Genomic DNA, 12,228 nt, shown 5'->3' on the forward strand with positions numbered 1-12,228 from the left:
CGATGATGCAGACCACATCACTACTTCTCTTTCACCCCCCCACTCCTGATTTAATGCAGTTTAATGGGAAATCGTGCCCCTTGCACCTTAATGGGAAATTGTGCCCTTTGCAATTTAATGGGAAATTGTGCCCTGTGCATTTTAATAGTAAATCGTGTCCCGTGCACTTTAATGGGAAATCGCATCCCGTGGACTTCAATGGAAAAAAGTCTCCCGTGGACTTCAATGGAAAAACGTCTCCCGTGGACTTCTATGGGAAAACGTCTCCCATGGACATCAATGGGAAAACTTCTGTCAATAGCAATCCTATGTGAACACTTATCTCCATATGCCAGTCTGCTCTATCACTTGCGAGTCTGGAACGCATAGCTACAAACGTGCACAGGACCCTTTTCATAATGGCACCCAAAACACAGTGTGTGTGGATCACATCTGTGTGGACCACCTCAATAGGAACACAAAATATCTAGCCTTTCATGCGAATCTGTGAGTTTCAAAATGAATCTAGAATTGCATATGTGAATTAAGGTGGCTCCATTCACATCTGGGTGTTTGGGATTGCAGTAGAATCACTGTGATCGCAAAACGCAGGTTCAGGTTCCATTTTCAATGGCGCCTAAAAACATGGTGCTGTTTTGCAATGATTGCCGCATGGCAGATCCCATTGCGTGAAGTCCCAGATGCTGTCAACCTACACTAAGCTAAAAAAAAATGTCTCATAACTCTTTTTAGCTGGCTCCTAGATTCAAAGCAAAAAAGTGTATAATATCAATAATAGAAACCATAACGGTATAATTGTTTTTGTTTTTTAATTTTTGTTTTTTTTTTTCAAATTATTAACTACAACAGAAAGAAAATAGCTGTACCCAAACAAAATTTCATTCCTTTTTTCACACAAATAGAGCTTTCTTTCAGTGGTATTTGATTTATTTTTTTGTGCTATTTTTCTGCTACATGTTTTTGGTAAAAACAAATCCCAGTAAGTGAATATTGATTGCTCTGTGTGAAAGTTATAGGATCTTCAAACTATGGTATAGAGAATGGAATTCACACAGCTTTTACTTTCTGACTGCCCATCACATTTCTTGAGTTGCTAAAATACCAGTCACTAGTCATTTAAATGATATATTGCTCACACAAGCCATGGGTACATGTGGAATTACACCCCAAAATACATTCTGCTACTTCTTCCGAGTGTGGGGGTACCACATGTGAGAGACTTTTTGGGAGCCTAGCCACATACAGGAGCCTGAAATCCAATGACCACTTTGAAAGCTTGACGGTGCGTAACTTCCTCATTTCACTTCCTCACTACCTATCACAGTTTCAGAGGTCCTGAAATGCCAGGATAGCACTAACCCCCCTCCCCCCTCAATAAACCCTTTTTGGAAAGTAGACACCCCAAGGAATTTAAAAAGAGGCATGGTGAGTATTTTGCCAATCTAATTTTTTCTCACAAGGTTTTAAAATATAAGAAAAAAAAAAAAAATGTTTTTGCTTTCTTTCTTCATTTTCCAAAAACTTGTGGCAACAAATGAGATCTGAAAAATACTTACCATGCTTCTTATCAAATTTCTTAGGGTATCTACTTTCCATAAAGGGATCATTGGGGGGGGGGATTGGTGCTATCCTGGCATTTCAGGGCCTCCTAAATTGTGATAGGTAGTCAGGAAGTGTAATGAGTAAATAAAGCCCTTTAAACGCCTGAAGGAGCATATTGGATTTTGGGGTCCTATACTTGGCTGGACTGCTAAAGTCTCTCACATGTGGTACCCCCATACTCAAGAGATGTAGCAGAATGTATTTTGTATATGTAATTCCACATATACCCATGGCTTGTGTGAGCAATATATCATTTAGGTGACAACTTTGTGTAAAAAAAAAAAAAAAAAATGTTTTTGTCATGGAGTTTAAAGTTTTTTTTTATTTTTTACATTATTTTTACACTGTCCCTTTCATTTTTTTTTTAATCACTTTTACTGCTATCTCAGGGAATGCAAATATCCCCTATAACTGCGATGGACATTGTCATACATTCATTTTTGAGAAATCTGGGGTCTGACTCTAGATATCTCTTCTGCTCTTACATTATCTAATCTCACCAAGATCGGTGTGATCAGATGCTTTCCCAATTTACAAATGGCGCTGTTTATATCCTGCAAAACTGAAGTGATGAAATGCTGGTAAGCTTCTGATTTCTTAGACTATGGAGATGATTGGCACCATTCCGGTCTCCAGTCAAATCTATGGTTAGCTGGCAGAAACTCCGGCTGCATTCTCAGGTTCCCCCGATGGAACGACGGGAAAGCCTGAGAACAGTGGGGGAGGGGGGGAGGCATCTTCTCTTGTAAAAACAATCCTGCAGCTAATTAGCCACTAGGATTGCTTTTACATGAAAACCGATCGCCAGCTGAAAAAAATTTGGATTTTTTAGTAGAAAATTAGGATCCTGATCTAACCACTCAAAGTCCGGTGATGTACCAGTACGTCGTTGGGTATATATGCTATGTTCTTTTTTTCTTCTATGCAGCCTGTGTACTGAATTAAAAAAGAAGAAATCTCTGCCAGAAAAAGTGTGTGGTATGCCCACCATTAGAATACCTCCCTACATCCACCCACTTCTAATGGTGGGCACATATGAAACGTTCTTCTTTTTTTGTTCAGCCCATGGGCTGAACGAAAAAAAAAAAACTAACAGATTCCTCTATTCACATCGGTCGATGTGGATGAAGGAATCTCTGCCAACAATTTGTTTTAAAAATATATACCGAAGCATAGGGGCCATCCACCCACTGGCCACCCCAGGCCCCTATGCTTCGGCATATATGCTCTTTTTTAACTGCGAATGAAAAATCTCATCCAACAGCGCTGCCCACACTGACGTATGTATATTCTCAGAGCAAGTTCCTGTTGCTGTCAGAATATACAGGTCAGTGCTGCAGCTAAATGGCATTCCTGCAAAGAAAACGGCATTGGTTAACAATAAAACAGTAACTCAATAAAACAATTTTTAAATCAAATATGTCCCCAAAAATGTTATATATTATATATATATATATATATATAATTTTTTTTTTTTTTTAAAGCATAAACTATTCTAACTACTTCAAGCCAGCACACATCTTAAAATATATCATCCTAATAATATTAATATACAATAACAATTTTTTTTGTATTTTTTGTAAATCATTAACTATGAGCAGAAAATATCTTAAAATTTGTAATATTAATAATAACAATATTAAATATAACAATAAAAGTAATTTTAAGCATAAACTAGTAGACTACTACAATAAAGAACATATTTTAAAATATATAATACTAATAATAATATTCAATAACTATATATATATAATATTATTTTTTTTAAAGCATAAACTATTATAACAACTTCAAGTCAGAACACATCTTAAAATATATCATCATAATAATATTAATATACAATAACAATATTTTTTTGGATTTTTTTTTTTTTAATCATTAACTACTATGAGCAGAAAATATCTTAAAATATATAATAATAATAATAACAATAAAAATATAATAATACAAGTAATTTTTAAGCATAAACTATTAGACTACTACAATAAAGAACATATTTTAAAATATATAATACTAATAATAATATTCAATAACTATATATTTTTTTTGTTTTTTTTTGTTTTTTTATTTTTTTGTTTTTTTTTGTTTTTTTTTTCAAAGCATTAAATACTATAACTTCTACAAGACAGAAAAACTCTTAAAATATATAATATCATAAATACATCTAAGCTGATAATATTATAAATAATAGTGTACAATGCCATTCTCATAATCGATGACGTAGTCGATTCCCATGTCATCTAGTTGCTCTCTCAGATTGTTGAAATCCTGGTCCTCTGGTGGGTTAGGAACGTCCTCCCGGCAGATGGGACAGGTAGCACTCTGTTGAACCCATTGTTGGATGCAGCGATCGTGGAATTGGTGAGCGCAGGGTAGGGTAGTATTTTCGTCTCCATCTTCACAATCTGCTAAACAAATGGTACAGATTACCTGGTCCTCGCCGCGTGGCTCCATGGCGGGTGCTCCCTGTGGCTCCATGGCCGGTGCTCCCTGTGGCTCCATGGCCGGTGCTCCCTGTGGCTCTGGGTGGTGCTCAGCAGCCCTGTTGCGGTCTCTTGGAGATCGGCTCCGTCTGATGGCGGGGTCCTCCCGTCTCTGCCGTTGTTGCACTCTGGACCTCGTCCGATGGGCTATGGGAGAGTCTCCGCCCTCCAGACGTGATGGCCTTCCACGAGATGGACGTCGTGAAGATCGCGGCATCCTGGTAGTAATTGATGCCGGAGTACCTGAAAACAGCTTAAATATATCTAATATGAAGAACACTAGTAAGGAAATCGCAATGTATTGTAATAAATATGAGAAGAGTCGCAGTCAGTCGCAGGAGGCACAGTCTGAGGATGCAATCGCCACAGCTACCAGCACAGGCCTCAGGCTGACTCAGCACCAACTGTCACCAACTGTCACTTTTCCGGCCTTGTCACTCTGCCTGGCAATATGGCGCTCATGTAACACTACAACCAAATCCATGTTCTATCATTTTATAGATTTTACAGAGAATTACACAGGATTGGGGCCATTTAATGGTTATTATAGAGTTCTGCCAGAAGATGGCAGTCTCAGGTGTAATACCGCTCCTCGCCATAGATGTCTCCCTTCCCAGTCGGCTCCATACAGAGAAAACGGCGGCCATCTTTAGCTATGTAAAGTCTATGGGAGGCGGAGGAGAGGAGCTGCTGAGAGGGGAACAGGAAAGGAACGGCCGGGGCGGGGATGATGGCCTCCGGGGGGGGAGCTGAGCTGAGCAGGTGAGGAGGACAGAGGGCAGGAGAGTCGGGGAGGTGGATGGAGGAGGCCGGGGGGCGCATAGAGGAGGTCGGGGGGCTTTGTGGAGAAGGTAGGGGGGATTGTCTGTATAGAAAGGCTGATAGGAGGTCATGTCTGGAGATGGGGTGGGGGTAATAGGGACACACATAGCTGGGGCTGCCCCCCCAGTGCCCCCCCCCCACATCAGTGCCCCCCCCCAATGTCCCCCTCACATCTGCCCCCTCAGCGTTCACCTGCCCCCTCAGGGCCCCCCCCAGTGTTCCCCCCCCACCTGCCCCATCAGTGCCCCCCCAACGTCCCCCTCCCATCTGCCCCCTCAGCGCCCCCCCCCCACCTGCCCCCACATCGTTTCCCCTCCACCTGCCCTCTCAGCGTCTCCCCTTTCCACCTGCCCCCTCAGCGTTATTTCCCCCACCCCCTGCAATTTCAGCGTCATTCCCCCCCCCTGCCATTTCAGCATCATTCCCCCCCTGCCATTTCAGCGTCATTCCCCCCCCCCCTGCCATTTCAGCGTCTTAACCCCCCCCTGCCATTTCAGCGTCACCCCCCCCCCCCTGCCATTTCAGCGCAACCCCCCCCCCCTGCCATTTCAGCGTCATCCCCCCCCCTGCCATTTCAGCGTCACCCCCCCTGCCATTTCAGCGTCATCCCCCCCCCCTGCCATTTCAGCGTCATTCTCCCCCCCCCCTGCCATTTCAGCGTCTCTCTCCCCCCCCCCCCCCTGCCATTTCAGCGTCATTCCCCCCCCCCTGCCATTTCAGCGCCAGCCCCCCCCCCCGCGCCATTTCGGTGTCATTCCGCCCCCCCCCGCCCCTTTAGCGTCACCCCCCACCCCGCCCCTTCGGCGTCATTCCCCCCCCCCGCCCCTTCGGCGTCATGGAGGAGAAAATCCCCCACTTGCTGTCCCAACGGAGATCAGGGGGGTTGGGGGGGTCGGTCCATTCAATACATGCTACACCCTGATTATGGGTGTAACATGTTATGATAGGTGAACTTAGCCTTTAACCCCTTCCCTACCGGGGACTTATACCCCCTTCCTGCCCAGGACAGTTTTCAGCGCTGGCGCAGTTTTAATGACAATTGCGCGGTCGTGCAACACTGTACCCATATGACATTTTTATCATTTTTTTTCACACAGATTTTCTTTTGGTGGTATTTAATCCCCTCTGGGTGTTTTATTTTTTGCTCTATAAACAAAAAAATAGCAAAAAATCTAAATAAAAAAGTGTTTCTTTGTTTCTATTATAAAATTTTGCAAACAGGTAATTGTTCTCCTTCACTGATGTGCTTTGATGAGGCGTCACTGATGAGTCGGCACTGATGATGCTACACTAATGGGCAGCACTGCTGGGCACTGACTGGCGCCACTGCTGGGCAGCACAGATGGGAAGCACTGCTGGGCACGTGAGTGGCACTGCTGGGCACATGTGGGTGGCACTGATCATCAGTGCCAATCTGTTTTCAGACAATTGCCGGTTATCGGCAGGACTTTCCTCACACTGTGACAGCGTGAGGAGAGTGAAGCCGACGACCAGCAACTGCATTTACCCAGTGATCTGTGTGATTGGACACAGCTGATCATGTGGTAAAAGGCTGCTATGATTGCCCTTTTACCACATCACGTGATCAGCTGTGTATATAGGACACAGCAATCACGGAGATCACCAGATGCGCGCCGCTGGGGGCACGCGGGAGGGCGCGTTCTAGGAGGATGTCGTATGACGCCTTCCCAGAACTGGACAACCGCGCTGTAGCCTTCATTCAGCTATAGGCTGGTTGTCAAGTGGTTAAGAAGCCAGTACCTGATGACGTCCTTAACAACCAGCTATTCACCAATATGCTTTGCAATGCAACACATTTAACACACACCACAAAACGCACAGCAACCGCGGTATAAACGTGTGAAATATGCATATGTGTTTTTGCCGCAGGTCAGCGTGAAAGTAGCCTAAGTGATGACACAGCCCCTGTGATGTTGCTTGTCACATGGTGTTTCAGGGAAGTAAACAGAGGAAGGCTTGTGAGAGTGAGAACCTATACTGGAGATCTGTGATCATGTCATTAGAGCAAAGGTGTCTTCACATCGCAGCATATCAGGATACTGAGAATATTCATTAGAATGCACACGTGCCAGAGGTGTCACCAGGAAGGTAAACATCAGTAATGTATTAACCGCTTCCCGTCCACCCTATATAGAAGTACTGCTACAAGGCGGCACGGGTGCACAAAATCACGTGTATATACCTGATTTTACATTGCCAGGTAGTGGGCGCATGTGTGCCCTACCCCCCGCGCCATCATTAGCGGCCGCGGCTATCAGTCACCACACCTGGTTATGGCCAAACATCTGCGATGGGGGGGTGGGGGGGCAGAATGGTTTGTAAACAAAACAGTTCTCTTCCCTGTCAGCTCCTGCACACTGCTTTGCATGGCTGTGCATAGTACTAACACACAGCCCCATAGTAACACAGCACACAGGTTAACCCTTTGATCGCCCCACATGTTAACCCCTTCCTCCCAGCTGCCATTAGTGCAGTGTCAGTGGTTTTTATTAGCACTGATCACTATATTGGTGTCCTTAGGGATGTCAGTGACAACAGGTCAGTTTCCCCCCAGTGTCAGAATGGCCACCACAGTCCTGCTATAAGTTGCCGATCGCCGTCATTACTAGTAAAAAAAAAAAAACCCAGTATATATACCGCCATTTGTAAACACTATAAATTTCACGTAAGCCAATTATTTTACACATATTGGGATTTTTTATAGCAAAGACATGGAGCAGAACACATTTTGGCTTAAATTTATGATGAAATGTGATTTTTAAAATTTTTTTACTGGACATGTCTAATAGCAAAAAGTCAAAAGATAATGTTTTTTTTTTCAAAATTGTCAGTTTTTTTTATTTTTTATTGTGCAATAAATAAAAAACGCATAGGCAATCAAATACCATCGTACCATTGACCAGCCGTAATGCAAAAAAATGGCCTGCTCAGGAAGGGGGGTAAATCCTCTGGAGGGCAAGTGGTTAAAGGTTAATTCCCCTTTTGTAACATGTTACCCCCATATTCAGAGTGTAACATGTTATGAAAGCACTGGCCCCCGCTCCCTGCAGATCCCCAGCTTTTTCAGCTAGTGAGGGATCTTCTCCCCGATGGCTGTCAAATTTTTTAAAAATGTGGCCGTGCGGGGCTCCTCTGTGAATGAGAAACTACTAGTCCCGACAGACTTAGCGGCTGTCAGCTTGTAGTTCTCAATGAACTACCACGGCACTGTGGAGCACTGGGGTAGTTCATTCAGTCTTCCTGTCAGTATATCTGCTTGCTTGTACATCCTGTATGGGGCGAGCAGATGTACTGACAGATCTGCAGGAGACCTGCATGGCATCGGTGATCTGCCTATCGCTGGTGCAATGCTTTCCAGGCTTCTGCAGCAAAAAATAATGTACATTTTTTTACCTGCAAATAAAATGTGCATTTTTTAATTTTTTTTTATCAAAAGGTGAACTTATCCGTGAACTAAAAGGCTTTGGAAGGTGAGAATACCGGCAGCGAGTATTATGAAGTATTTTCATTCTTGTGATTAGAAAGCCTTAAGGTATAACTAAAGAAAAAACTTTTTTTTTTGGGTAGAGTGGAGAGGGATTGGAACACCTGTCAGGTTCTTATTGCTGTCTGTGTCCCTGGGAGATTTCCCCTCTCTGTTTGTCCTGTTTGCCATTATCATCGAAGGTAAAGGTCAAAGAAAATCCCAAATTTTATGTTGTCCCAAGAAAAGTAATAGAGGGAAAATCTTCCAATGGGGGACCCCAAAGGATTCCCTTAATTTGCAGGGATCTTCTTCACATCCTGTTTTGGCTATGGGACAGGAAGTGAAGGTAAATCTCCCCAATGGGACACAGATGGCAAAAAATAAAACTGACGGGTGTTATAACCCTCCCTTCCTCTATCCAAAATGAAAAAAAAATGTTGCCTATAGTTCTACTGTATACCCCTTTTAAAATATTGAACTCTGCCGTAGCAGGATCAGTGATGTTCTCGCCCATGCCGTCCCTTCTCCCGCTTGTCTCCCCCCCTGGCGCCAGCATCTCAACTGTGGGCACCCAGCTGTGACACCTTGTGGCTTCACAGCCTGGTGCCCACTGCGCATGCACGATTTATACTGCGCCTCCCAAATTGTCCGGCAGTCTTCAGGGATCTGTAAAGTGTCCTAGAAGACTGTGAGGGGGGGGGGGGGGAAGGAGGAGGGAATGCCAGAACCAGGAATCAGCTCCCCCCCAAAAAAGTGCGAAATGTGGCAGTGGAGGGGGTAGGAGGCAGACAAGCAGAGCTGCCCCTTTTGGGTGGAGCTCCCTTTAATATATCTATAAATTATGTTTTTTAAATGCAAGCAGTAGCTGAAATGTGATTTATTATCAATAACAGTCATAGGCTGGGGGAACGGCAAGACCTGTAAGTGTTAACTGCAGCAGAGAAAAATGGGGTTCCTGCCCTGCCAAACAGGACTGTGCTCTGTGGCAGAGCTGTGTAGATCTCAGGACTGGAGGGATAGAAATACAAATCCTCTGTCATATAAGACCTGTATAAATATTTCAGCCATATGTTTGAGGTTAATATTATATAAAGGCTGGTATGTGTGAAATGTATTTATAGATTTTGTTGTTTCTTTTGTGTATTTTTCTCCTGGTTTAAGGTTCCTGCTGGTTTCTCCTTATCAGTGATGGTCCAGTGAGCTGAGCAGTGTGTGAGATGATTCAGTAGGAAGTTGGGACCATGGGGCAGAAGAAAAAGCCATTTCTCAGGTTACTGGAATACCTGGTGATCATAGGAGCAAGGTAAGCCATGGTTCCTTTTCATGTTTTATCACTGGAGTACTACAGCAGGCATCACTCGGGCTGTTTAGTTCTATAACCAAAACACAGCATACATTGTCAGCAGCAATCCACTGCCTATCCAGAGCACCTTTTTATTCTTAGTAATTTCAGATCATACACTAGAAGGATAGATGACATTTTGGCAAAAATCAATATTCCATCTCTCTGTTCTCTCCCTCCTCTTTGGCTCAGAGACAGCAGCGGGAGCCATTGGCTTCTGCCAATCGCAGCCAGTGAGGAGGAAGCCGGGCCAGGCTGTGCTTTGTGAGTCAATGGACACTCAGAGCTGGCTCGGCAGTGAACCTGCACGAGTGCTCCCATAGCCAGTGGCTTGCTATGAGGACACTTGGCAAAGTGGGAGGAGCCAGCACCACTATCGGGGGACCTGAGGGGAGCGCAGAGCAGGTATGTATGACATGTTTATTATTTTAAAGAAAATGAAATGGGTTTAGAATCACTTTAAGTTGCAGTTCTGAGACAATTACAGGGGATTGCAATATCTGTTCTGCTTTTGAAAATGTAAAAGTCAACACATTTTTCAGTTTAAATCAACTAAATACATTTAAGATGCATCAAAACAAAAGTATTGTAACAAAAACAAACCAAAGAACATTTTGTCCACTATCTGCAATGCTGCTGAGAAGGACCCTTTCTCGCTGTGTGGAGGCAACGGTTGCCTTTCAGAGACCTGATACACCCACTGCTGAGTCAGAGACAGAACTCTCCAATCTGCAAGGTGCATGAGTGTCGCTGATCCCAAAGCTATAGGTCTGTCCTCTGCAGAACAACCGCTGCTTCCACAGAAAGAGCAAGGGTCCTTCTCTGCAATTTGCTGTCAGGGGACAGGCTTTTCTTCTCAGACTGTGACTGCTTACTATAGTAAACACACAGACGATGTATACTTTTTTGTTTTGAAGCCAGCAACTGAAAGTTGTGCCTGGTACACACTACAAGTTTGTTTGTTTTTTCCGTTCAGCCCAGCGGTGATCCTGCCAGTAGGGTTGAATTCAGGATTCTGTGTTGGCCACGTGAGTTATTTCAAACCAAACTCCATAAACGGTGTCATCATGGACCTGCCTTTGTGCACCTGGACTCAATCATTTGGCAGAGTTTAGCCATAAAGTGTATGTACTGTATGATACAGCCAGATAATTTCAGAAACCAGTTCACTGTGGTCTCTTGAAGGCTAAAGTCTGCCCATTTCATGCCACTTGTAGACATACATTATGCCATCCAGCACACTGATACAAGAAATGTTCACTTTTTGGTTGTCAGTGGTTTTTTATAAATGTAACATTTTGATGGGTGTGCATAGACAGACTTGGGTCACTCTCTCCTAGTAGAAGAGAATTGGGAAGTTGGTTCAGCACATTGTATAGGTACAGCTAAACCTGCATGGTCTCCATTTGCTGATATGCTTGCATCAGGTCTTAGGACCATAGAAATTCCAATCTGTTGGCCAGTCTCTGCGTCTTGTCTGGTTTTTAAAGTGGTAATAAAGTCTCCATTTTTTTTGCCTTTTTAATATATCAAAATCCACAAATAAAACACTCCTCGGTAAATCATTTTATTTACAAATATGAGGAAACACTTATTGCACTGAGGTTATCACCGTTGCTGGCTGCAGATGTTTAGCAGTGCTTCCCCAACTCTCTGACCAGGAAGTGCAAACTGAGCACATCACAAGATGACCCTCTTTGGGACTACATGTCCCAGCATCCAGTTGCCAGTTCTTTATGGTGAATGTAGTTATCATTTTTGCAATGACAGGTCCCTCCAGTCATTAAGTGGAGGAGGGAATCTGTTTTAGTGTTTTGCAATTTACAGCTTCTGATCATGATGCAATTAGTAAGCTAGTAAGGTGAAGAATATAAATATTGCATTGAATTGTTGCCACATCTAGAGATGGGAAGGCCTGGCAAAAATTTTTTTTTTTTCCTGGAAAAATTGGAAAAAAAGGAGAGCGTGGAATATGCTCTTTTACAAAGATAATTAATATATCTATGGCATGGCATTCAAACTATAGAACATGAAGAAGTTAACCCTACACTCTCCCAATGACACCAACGATGGGGCACAATTCCTTCCAAGGACTTGAAGAACAGGAAAGTAGGTTGGGCGCACGTCAATGATGTTGCAGATAAAACTTTTATTGGAATCTTCAAGAAAAATGCAATACAAACATGACGGCTCCCACAATACACAGAGAGCAGTAAACGCGTTTCACACAGGCATGTGCTTAGTCATCACTTAGTCAGTAATGTCTGTATCAAAACACATTTACTGTTCTCTGTCCATTCAGGGCGCTGTCATGTTTGTATTGCATACCAATAAATGCTTTATCTGCAAAATCGTTGAAGTGCTGCCAACTTACTTTCATGTTCCTCCAGTGCTACAATCACGGATTGGGCCGGCACCAATTGATGTGTGGAGGGGCTGTGCGTTCATGCACTCGCCTAGATTGGTCCTCCACATTTTCTACAATTTTGGTT

At 43.6% G+C, this 12,228-nt stretch overlaps 1 protein-coding gene across 11 annotated transcripts in view; it reads left to right on the top strand.

The window, feature by feature from the left end:
- The window catches only part of LOC149468331 (uncharacterized), a 654,932-nt gene that overhangs the window by 483,625 nt on the left and 159,079 nt on the right, over positions 1-12,228 (top strand). For 4 of the 11 annotated variants that reach the window (XM_089670290.1, XM_089670291.1, XM_089670293.1 and 1 more), the window contains one exon: positions 9,556-9,697. The exons of 6 other annotated variants lie outside the window; for them this stretch is intronic. The gene's annotated coding sequence lies outside the window, so the exon portion shown is untranslated. Of the gene's footprint in view, positions 1-4,749; positions 4,848-9,555; positions 9,698-12,228 lie in introns of those variants that run through there. One more of the 11 variants, XM_089670297.1, reaches the window with a different exon arrangement.

The sequence above is a fragment of the Staurois parvus genome, unplaced genomic scaffold (genome assembly GCF_062004578.1).
Source record: "Staurois parvus isolate SC_StPar_1 unplaced genomic scaffold, SC_StPar_1.0 ptg000089l, whole genome shotgun sequence".
In the NCBI taxonomy this organism is placed as follows: domain Eukaryota; kingdom Metazoa; phylum Chordata; class Amphibia; order Anura; family Ranidae; genus Staurois; species Staurois parvus.